Consider the following 11,240-nt stretch of genomic DNA (forward strand, 5'->3'; position numbering starts at 1 on the left):
TTTATATATTTATTTGAATCAATGATTATAATTTCACATAACTAATAAAAATATCTCTTAAATTAATAACATATTTAAAATTAGACCTCCTCATTAATGTGATTCCATTTTAAATTTTAAATTTTAAATTTTAAATTTTAAGTTATTGTTTTCATTAATTCACAAATAAAAAATATCTAATATATATTAAAAATTAAGTTTATATATTTATTTGAATCAATGATTATAATTTCACATAACTAATAAAAATATCTCTTAAATTAATAATATATTTAAAATTAGACCTCCTCATTAATGTGGTTCCATTTTAAATTTTAAATTTTAAATTTTAAATTTTAAATTATTGTTTTCATTAATTCACAAATAAAAATATCTAATATATATTAAAAATTAAGTTTATATATTTATTTGAATCAATGATTATAATTTTAAATAACTAAAAAAATATCTCTTAAATTAATAATATATTTAAAATAACTTATTAATAATTTTGAGTTTTTACTATAAAAGTTTGATTAATTTTATAACCATGGTTTCCACGGGTTATAAGCTAGTATATTATATATTATAGACTTGTAGTGAACCAGACTTAGAAGTAATATTTAAATTTTCAAAGTTACTTAACTTTAGTAATCCTTACCACCTATCATTTTCGCTCCCCAACTTTAACTCTTTTCATTTTTCCTTCTAAACTTACTATAAATTTTATCATTCTATCTCATAACTCCAGTGTTTCACTTTTTTTCTTCTTGCCTCTACAACTCCTACTTTCCAACCTTTAAAATATTTCAACGCGACATGACACAATATATTTACAAGGTCTAAACCTTAACCTAAAACCCGATACGAAATTAACACAAAAATAAAAGGGTTGACACGGCACGACACGATAATTAAACGGGTCGGGTTAGGGTCAAGCCCTTTCAATCCGTTTAATATCTTGACACGACACAAACACGATACGACACGATACGTTTGTCAGGACTACTTACGTGGCACACCACAGCGTCGTCTTAACGGGGGGAACACCCCCCCCCCCCAACTCGTTGCATCTCGTCCTTTGGTTCTCGTGGCCATCAAAACGAAATGAAATGCAGAAAAACTTACCGTTGTGAATTATGACCATTTGCGAACGGTCTGCATTCAAACAAAAAACAAATTACCTTTAAGGCCAGGACACTCGAGGCAATCTGGATATGTTGTAGGCCCTGCGAGGTGGTCCAGTCATGCCGAATCCATGGAGAGCGGTCCGAATAGGCTGTAGGCCCTGCGAGGCGGTCCAGTCATGCTGAAGGCTCGGAGAGCGGTCCCGATAGGTTGTAGGCCCTGCAAGGAGATCCAGTCAGTTTGAAGGCTCATATTTTCATGCTTTGACTATTATGTTGTGTGATGGTACCTTCGGGAAACTCACTAAGCTTTGGTTTACATTTTTAGTTTATTGTTTCAGGTACTTCTGAGGATCGTGGGAAAGTGAAGGAATGATCGTGCACATCTTCTCGTTTTTATGATGTTGGATCTTAGATACTTTGATTTTGAATAATACTTTTGGAACAATTGTTTTGTAAACACTTTGTGGTTGAAATATGTTGTTTTTGAAAATTTTAAATTTTTATGGTTTTTAGGATGTTACATATGTGTTATTTATTAGTCAAGATCTTGTCCTCCTTTTTGTAAACACCATTCCATTATCAAATACATCTCTTATTCACTCAAATCACCATGTTCATTATGTTCTTTACAATTCTAAATGTCAAATCATTTGTTCATAACACTACAATTACAGTTGCCATACTTGTGTTCATATGCTTACAAATAAAGGATATGCTTTCAATTTTATCAAATCCTTTGTTAAACTTATTCAAACATAGTTTTCAAAAACCATCAAAGCTGTAAGAATGGATAATGCTTACCAAATGGGGTCTAGCACTGATGATATTACTTTTTATAAACTTCATGGCATTTTACATCAGAAATCTCTTCCTTATACCCCCAACAAAATGGCCTTGTTGAAAGGAAGCATAAACACATTTTGGAAATTGCAAGAGCTTTATACTTTCAATCTGGTTTAGGAGTGATTTATTGGACAAAATTTTTCACACATACAGTGCATTTAATAAATCGTAATCTATCAAACATCTTGAAAGATAAGACTCCATTTGAATTTGTCACACCCCCAAACCAAGGATGGCGGAAACATCCGGGGGTGGAGGACTTCATATATAGTATCATAACCACAATGGCAATAGTAATTCAAGCAAACACAACCAACATATATATAATTGAAAGAGTTACATCATTGTATGAATTACATGTTTCCAAATCAATTACAATATGTTGACAAAATATGAAATGTTGACGCCTTAACGTCCTATCCTCAAAATGCACTTCGTTACCTGTTTAGTGATTTCCTGAGAATACAAGTTGTTTGAAAAGTGTCAACACAAAGGTTGGTGAGCTCATAAGCTTTTGTTTTAAACTTGATAAAAGCCTTTCTTTTGTAAATTTCATATTTGTTCCAGAAAAATCCGATATTTTCCTTAAAATGTGTAGTGTAGTCTTATATCCGCAGACCGAAATGTATAAGTAACCTTTCTTACTTATAGAAAATAATGTAAGTTTAAATCGACATAAACACGTTTGAATTCAATGAAATTCCCATAAATTCTTATGTTTGTTAATACTTTCTGTGAGTTATTATAACCATGCTATGACCCAGTTGGCCTGAAACGACGTTCTTCAGGCGTCGGAAATGTTATGACATTTGTCACCCCAGACCTGCTGGTCTAACTGTTGCATGCAGTTAAGGTGTGAGTTTGTCAATCCTAATATAGATCTATATACAACTTTCACGCTCTCCCTCCAGGAGACTCTGGTTACAATACAGGACTTAATGGTAGATGTGAAACGAATGTCTCACAAAGTCATTAACGAATTTACATGTAATGTGATGAAAATCTCTTTTTGTATAAATGTACCCTTTTTGTATGAGTGTGCTATGTAATGTATTATAAACTATATCTATTATAGTTTATCAAAACAAGGGTAGTAGTGGTAATGTACGTAAACTATATTTAACGTAGTTTATTCAAATATTCGTATGAAATGGATGTACTTTGATTATAACAATTTGTTATCTTTTATATATGTATCAAAATCCATTTATTATCTGATGTATGTCTATATACCAAGACAAAATGTCATTTATTTGCAATAACATATATTCACATAAAGATGTATACCTTGCTCGACATGTTACAAGGTGAAATGAAATTGTTAGTATTTTTCTGTTATTAATAGATTCCATTACTATCCTTAGAAAATTTATAGAAAATTCATAGTAGATCCAAATCAGAATCTGTAAATTTTGGGAGTTTGGAAAATGAGTCTAGTTTGTTCATAAATTTTCCCATGATTTTTAGTGACCTCCAACTTAGGTGAAAATGTCCATAAACACAAACTGATCCAGTTTGGTTCTTGAAATGACAGGCAGTTTTGTAAAAATCACCATAAAATGTAGAAAAATCGTATGGAAATGTGCAAGTAGCCATTTTAAATCTAAGAACTTGAACTACTTGCAACTTGTACAGTTTTGAAAACTAAAATTTTTTAGTTGACCAAAACAGTCCATGAATGGAGTCTAACTTTTCTGATGAAAGCTGTTAGAAGCATTTAGTTGTGTTCTTGGTGATTTAACTTGTATCCCCCCACCCTTAAAACTTAATAAAATATGAAAATGTAGGGGTATGAACTCACATTGAGTGATTTTGGTGGATGGATGTTGGAGGAGAGAAGTGTTCGACTCAAGAACACTTGAAGGATTACTTTGAAGATTCAAGAATCTAACACAATAATGATGGAATTTTGTAAGCAATCAATGATTTGAGTAGACTGGAGTGTAATGATCACAAGGAGGATGAATTATACTTACCAGGAGTGTAAGAAAGCTTGATGATCAGCCTTAAATCTCGAATGTTTAGAGAGAGAAAGTGAGAGAAAGTTGTGTTTGATCTTTTGGTAAAATGAGAGAAATGAGTGAAGTGAGGAGTGTGGAGTGATGTTCCAGCTCTAATAACGTGGGAAAAGGTTGAAAATGATGTAAAAGTACATTGAAAAGACCTAGGCATGGTAGAAGGAGTGTGGTTGGTCAAGGAGTGGGTGTGAGGGGTTGCTTGTGTCATAAGTTAAAGGAAAGTTAACACTCCATCTTTATTACTCCAACCACTAAATCTTGGATAAGATTTGCATTAAAAACGTGAATAATAATACATATGGGTCTTAATATGTTAAAATAAAGTTTTGGGTGAAAATCCCACTTTAAAATGATGAAAAACGGGCTTAAAATGCTAAAAATATTGAAAATCGGGCAAAATGGCAAAAATCCGGATTTCTGGCCGCAGTCGCGAGGTCTCGGTCCTTAAGAAGTTGAGAACCGAAAGTAGGGAAGGGACCAAGAGAAGGGACATAAATAACCGAAGGTGCGAAGGCGGAGCTGAAGAAGCGAGGTTCGGTTCGGCGGGTTTCAGTCCTCAGTGGGTTTGGCTCTCAGGGTCTCGGTTCCAGGGTTTCGGTCCTCGGCGAGTCTCGGTCCATCAGCAGGTATCGGTTTAGGCTGTCTCTTGGTTTCAGAGGTCTCGGTTTCGGTTGTTGGGATCTCGGTCCTAGGGTTTCGGCTGCTAAGAGGGTTCGGCCTCTAAGAGCAGTTTCGGCTCCTTAAGGCTGTTTTTCTCGTTTTTACCCCGTTTCAAGCCATTTTTTTACCCGGTTAAGGGTCGGGATGGCCCGAAAGACAATGAAAAGTTATGGGAACTTTTGAGAGAGATTTGGGAGAGGTTTTAAATAAAGAGAGATAGAGTGAATACGCTTGAGGGAGGTTTCATTTGTGACCTTTTTGAGTGTCCGACTTCGCAATGCAAGGTCCGTAGACCCCATTAAGCCATGTTTTAGTGTACTACACACTCCCAATAAGTGTGTAATAGTGTTTTATCGCTTTGGTTCAATGTTTAGCATTATCACGGCTATGGAAATTCAAACTTACGAATTTTCCATTTGATGTTTTCTCATTAAAATAGCGGGTTGTTTAGTAATTACACAATGTAAACCCTAATACACAAGGACTAATTGAGTCGTTCGGTTTGACTTGTTGACTTTGTTCGACTTTGACTTGACCTGAAATTGACTATTGTCACATAATTTTTGTGTAACCAAAACCCAAATTTATCCAAGATTAAAGCCTTTGGTTGTCTATGTTATGTAGCAACTTCAAAAGTCAGTAGGGACAAGTTTATGCCAAGATCTGTTCGTTGTGTTCTACTTGGGAATTCATCCATGCATAAAGGATACAAAGTAGTTAATCTCTTAACAAAAGAACTATTTGAGAAAAGGGATGTTAAATGTTTTGAAGATTTGTTTCATTACATTCCTATAACAACTCTTTACCATCATCATCTACATATTCATACATCCCAATCAATTCTAGTGAAAATATTCCTAATAATGACATATCAACGATTTATATTCCTTCACCAAATCCACCAAATGAGCGAAAAGAACCAAATGAACCACATGCTATGCCACGACAAAGCAATATAATTCGAAATCCACCTTCTCATCTTTAACATTTTGTATGCAATCATCTATCCTCTCATATAGATGATATTTCTTGTTACTACACCTTGACTGATCTTTGCATCAATCATTCTTCATGTACCCTTAAACATGTTTTCTGTTCCAAAGTTAGTCATGCTCTTCAATCTATAAAGACATTTTGAACCTGCTTTTTATCATCAAGCTCAAGGTAAACTTGAATGGGAACAAGCAATGGAAAATGAGTAACAAGCTTTACAACAAAATCATACCTGGATACTACTTCTGTTTCCACTTCACTTCCACCAAAGCTTCATTTAACTTCCTCAATGCCTGATCTTTTCACCAATCCTACTTCTTATAGGTAATTAATTGGAAAACTAAACTTTATTGTTTACACAAGACCAACTTTATCATATGCAATACAACATCTAAGTCAGTTCAATCAACAACCAAGTCAATCTCACTTTGATGCAACCTTACATGTTTTACGTTATTTGATGCAACCTTACATGTTTTACGTTATCATCTTTTGTCTCCAATCTGGTTCGTGCTTCTCAGTATTATATTTCTACACTTTTGTAGACCACAAATCTTTCTCTGTTTTTAGTTTTTAAACAAATTTATGTTCTTGTTTCTTGAACCGAATTATACCTCAAAAGATATCTTGCGAAAGCATGGAGGGCAAAATCGTCATACACGGGAATATGTGATACCTCTGTGGACATGGATGGGAGCATCGCAGATTTAGAGAAGCCTCCAAAAGCACCTGTAAGTCACTATAAAAGCTTCTAAAAATGAGTTTTCTGACAGATTTATAAATCTTGTCACATTATTCTCTGTTCTTAAATTATCAATTTTTTTATTGCAGCCCACGAAGCGTGGTTTTGGTTTTAGCCTCTTTAAGAAAACCACTGGTACTCCTTAAATTATCAATTTTTTTTATTGAAGTCTTACAAATTAGGTTCCAAAGGTACTTGTTTTGTCACCATACTGAGTTCAATGAACTTTAAACTTCTAGTCTCCCGTATAGGTTCTCACTCAGAAAGTCAGTTATGCACCCTCTTCAATCACATATTTTTTTGATAGGGGTAGTTTGGGAAATCATCAAATAAAGAGAATCTTATTAGGGCAGGGGCATTTTAGTCATTTTATATTAGTTAATTCGTTATGAAGGATAGTTTGGCTGATTCTCTTTCCCACTACCCTCTTATACCATCTGTTATAACAAACTAACTAATATAAAATGCCTAAAATGACCCTAATGTCCCTGATTCTCTTTACTTGGTGATTTCCCAAACTACCCCTATCTAAAAATACGTGACTGAAGGACACTTTTCTAGCGAACTAAAAAACATCACCATTCATGAAAACTGCATCACAAAGATTAGCATGTAAGAATCTTTTCTATGTTTCAATCAGTTATAAAATGAAACAAATTCTTTGAGTTATATGCATCAACCTAAAGTGTATTCTGGTTAGCAATAACAATATTTCATACTGGGAAGGTGAATGTGTATGATGATATCCCAGCTGATAAGGTATATATAATATAATATCTTATTATGCGAAATTCAGCTTGTAATTAATTATTAATGTCAATGTCACTAACTGTGTAGTTTCATTTCAGGCACGTGCCTTATTGCAGCTTGCTGCAAGCCCTCTTCAGTTTCCTCATGAAGATCCAGTTGATGGAAACATGTTGCAACAACCTCCAAACATCAATCTGCCAATCTTGCAAATAGGTACAAAAAATAAATGTATGATGTATTTCACCCTAATAATGCTGAAACAAGAAGTAGTATTACTAAGTTAAGTTGACTTATGCAGTGAAATCGACTGATAACTATCGATTGAACAAAGAGGAAAGCAACATATCGCGTGAAGAAATCTCTGGTAAATATACAAAATTACCAAAATTGACCTATAAATGATGTTCTATCTTTTAAACCTGATGAAGGTATAAAAGCTGTTGTAATTTGAACAATTTCATTGGTGAACAACATTAGGACAACTATAAGCGGCTCTGTACCACAAGATGTGCGCATTGTACAAGTTGATAGAGTTTATATAGTTTCAGGGCTTAGAAATGGCATGCTACTTAGGTTTGAAAGACCTTCTGTCTCTACAAACTCACCTATGCGTTCTTCGATGATGACAAAAGACGAATATACCCATGTTTGTCTTCAGCTGATTTCAATCCGACGTATTGGAATCACACCTGCTTTCTTGGTTCCATTGAATGATCTCCCTGATGCTGACATCATCGCCCTCAGTGACAGACCTTGGTTATTACAAACTGCAAGACACAGTCTTTCATACACTTCCATCTCCTTCCAAGCTTCCACACATGCAACTCTTGTATGTTCAAGCAAATGCCCTAATGAGATCTTATTCGTTTAAGACAACAGTCTCCATTTGGTAAGACTTTTTCAAAATTACCAAATTACCCTCGCATCGTTATGTTTAACATTTTTGTTTTAGTTGGAAATGGTGCATAGAAAGAGGCTGAATGTGCAGAAATTTCACCTTGGAGGGACACCAAGGAAGGTTTTATATCATTCTGAAAGCAAATTGTTGTTGGTTTTGAGGACATATTTGAGTGATGATTCGTGGTCATCTAATATCTATTGTGTGGATCCGTTGAGTGGTTTGATTTCATCATCTTTTAAACTTGAGCCTGGAGAAACAGGGAAGTGTATGGAGTTGTTGAAAGCTGGAAGTGAACAGGTATTGGTGGTGGGCACTAGTCTCTCCACTGGTCCTGCCATAATGCCAACTGGTGAAGTTGAAAGGTTAGTATATTCTACTCTTGACTAAATTACAAAAACAGTCCCTGTGTCTTTTGATTTTCACCATATGTTGTCCCAAATTGTAGCTTTTCTCAGTTTTGGTCCTTATTGAAAGTGTTCCATGAAGCATAAGGAAAAATCTATAAAAATAGGACTGAAATGAACAAGGTTTCAGTTTTGGACTGAAGTATGGTAAAAATCAAAAAGCACAAGGACCATTTTTGTAATTTACTCTTCTTTTGAATAAACCACAAAAATGATCTTTGTGGTTTGTTTTCAGTTTAGTACAAAGTTAGAGTATTTTTCAGTTTTGGTCCTTATTTTCAATGGTTCATATTGGTTTTTTGTCTTTATTTTGAGGTTCCATGGTCCAAAATTGATACGAAACCTTGAAATAAGGATTAAAATTGAAATAAATATTACAAATTTAGACTAAACGTGGTACAAATTAGAAAGCACCAAGACAATCCATGTCATTTACTCTTCTCTTGAGTAAATTACAAAGATGGTCCCTATGCTTTCTGTTTTGTTTTTACTTCGCTTAGTCCAAAATTTAAACTTTTTTCAATTTTGGTCCCCGGAGCTTTCTGATTTTTGTCTTTTTTTCAAGGTTTCATATCGATTTTCATCCTTATTTCAAGGTTCCATGGACTAGAATTGATATGAAACCTTGTAATACAGACCGAAGCATGAAATTTAAGATTAGCTTATGCAACAAATATGTGTGGCATTGTTCTGGCTTTATGTCCTTATCTTGATTGCTATTTCTTAGCCTATGCTGATAGTTCTGTAAGTCTCTTCTTCTTCTTCTGACTAAATTACAAGAAATGATAATTTGGTAATTTTTTGTTTGTTGTTGTTTAGTTTTATGTATGCAGCTTTCAGAATGATAGCAGTTTAAGGGTGAAATGGTTCAGCAAGCAGAAAAGCATCGGTGCAAAGATATCTAGAGAAGCGAAAAGATAGGTAATATCTTGAATACTCTACATGGGTAAATCCAGTCATATTTTTGTCACCATTATAGGGCATTAAAGACAATAAACCTCATTTTGTCATCATTAGAGTGCATTTAAGACTCATGATTTATATTCATGCATTTGTAAATGTTTTTTACTTTTTTTTTCTTGTAAATTGCCCATTTTACCCCTTGAGTTATAGAATTAACCATTTTAGTTACTGCTGTGGACGATGAAAATGAAGGATCAGAAGATCATCAGTCTTCTCTAGAACTCAACTTCTTGTCTGATGTCTAGTATATGGTTCACAGTTTATTGGTTGGAATCCAGATGTCTACTCAAATTTTAATAGTAAGTTCTTTTTTTTTTTTTTTTTTTTTTTTTTTTTTTTTTTTTTTTTGTATTTGTAAGTTATTTTTACTAATAACAATAGATAATTACTTTGCTCTTCATGGGATTTTCAGGTATTGTGTTACTTGGCTTCACTATTTCCTGAAAACATAAACTTGTTTTGGGAAGACGAGGTACCAAGTTATGTAGTCAATAATCCAGAGGTATATATTTATATTATATAATTTTTATTTATTTTTTATGCTTATTTTGTGTTTAGTCTTCTTGCTCAATGATATTTGTTTCGAATCTTCTTTAGAAAACTGGAAGGAGCATGCAAGAGGAAGTGGATACATCTGGCTATGATGCTATTAAATGTATTATAAGATTTAGTATTAATTGTTAAGAACTTGTTAATATATCAGTTAAAGTTGTAATCATTAAGTCTTTGAATTTCAAGAAAATGCATTTGAAGAGGACGAAAGAGAAACAAACTGGAGGGTTTGAAGGTCACAAATATTCAAAAGCTGCTAAAAAAAGAAGGAAAAACTTTAAAATTTATGGGGGGAGATCATATGAGATGGGAGGTGATGTGTCGTTCATGCTGGAATTAACCAACAAAAAGAGTGTGTACTGCTTCCAGACAGAGGATTATAAGTCCATTCCATGCTGGAAAAGCAGCTACAGTTTGACTCTATGGAAGTTTCAAATTGACCTAAAAAGAAAAAGAAGGTAAAACATCCGGTATGTTGACATTTACTCGAGTGTTTTTTTTTTAAATTATGTTCTACTTTTTTGACTTTTAATTTTGTTTTATGGTGTTTCAGAGATACACATTTGACCACCGATGGCAACTTGATTCTAATTTTCAAAGTGACCAGGTAAAATTCCAACATTTAAAAAAACGTGCTTTGTTATAGAGTATTAAACATGTTGATGCACATCAGTTTGATTCGAATGGAAGCAGTGGTATCTCATATGGTTTAATTTTGGCAAACTATTTAACTGTTGATACATTTATTAGATAATTTATTTAACAATCATACTCACTTACAATGGCGTCTCAAATGAGTAATATTTCCAATCCAAATAAGATCATGAAATTACTAGTGCTTGATCGTGATCGTGGAAGGAAAGCCAAAGCACTTAAGGTATTATTAACTAATTCATTGCTTTTAATTACACTCTAAATTCCTTTGCGTTTTTTGTTCATAGATTACAAGCACCAATTTCTTTCAAACAACAGAAGATCTAGAGTTTAATTGGGTGATTGAAGGTGATGGATGTAAACTTGATTCTGGAACTCTCAGTCTACCAACATTAGACTTTAATTGGGTGATTGAAGGTGATTTTGGTTCTTGAAACGAGACTCCAGATATCATATTTTGGTATGGCTAGAAGCTTTGGAGGAAACGCGACTCAAGCAAAAGTAAACACACGGAGAGTCGTTGGCACATAGTCAGCTAGATGATGCAATTGTATATAAATGAGTTATTTTTTTATAACATTTACTCACTATTGGAATAATTATTTGTATTTGACATATTAGTGAAATGAATTATCTTTGTTATTTATGGTA

General features: G+C 33.6%; 2 long non-coding RNA genes across 8 annotated transcripts; one reads left to right on the plus strand and one right to left on the minus strand.

Moving 5' to 3' along the window:
• Positions 1-5,347: 5,347 nt before the first annotated feature.
• Positions 5,348-8,336, minus strand: LOC145004008 (uncharacterized). Of its 3 annotated transcripts, none has more exons than XR_013662234.1 (3): positions 7,721-8,336; positions 5,856-7,309; positions 5,348-5,770 (listed from the first exon to the last, which is right to left on the minus strand). It is a non-coding gene; the product is annotated as an uncharacterized LOC145004008 (long non-coding RNA). The 3 variants fall into 3 exon arrangements; XR_013662235.1 differs by having other exon boundaries at positions 5,856-7,317; XR_013662233.1 differs by having other exon boundaries at positions 5,856-8,336.
• Positions 8,337-8,997: 661 nt separating this feature from the next.
• LOC145005795 (uncharacterized) lies at positions 8,998-11,240 on the plus strand. 5 transcript variants are annotated; one of them, XR_013662685.1, is made up of 7 exons: positions 8,998-9,164; positions 9,240-9,682; positions 9,796-9,885; positions 9,981-10,038; positions 10,122-10,393; positions 10,489-10,812; positions 10,877-11,240. It is a non-coding gene; the product is annotated as an uncharacterized LOC145005795 (long non-coding RNA). The 5 variants fall into 5 exon arrangements; XR_013662682.1 differs by having other exon boundaries at positions 9,240-9,341; positions 9,549-9,682; positions 10,489-11,240; XR_013662684.1 differs by having other exon boundaries at positions 9,240-9,341; positions 9,576-9,682; positions 10,489-11,240.

The sequence above is a fragment of the Lactuca saligna genome, chromosome 7, assembly GCF_052625555.1.
Source record: "Lactuca saligna cultivar CGN05327 chromosome 7, ASM5262555v1, whole genome shotgun sequence".
NCBI lineage: Eukaryota > Viridiplantae > Streptophyta > Magnoliopsida > Asterales > Asteraceae > Lactuca > Lactuca saligna.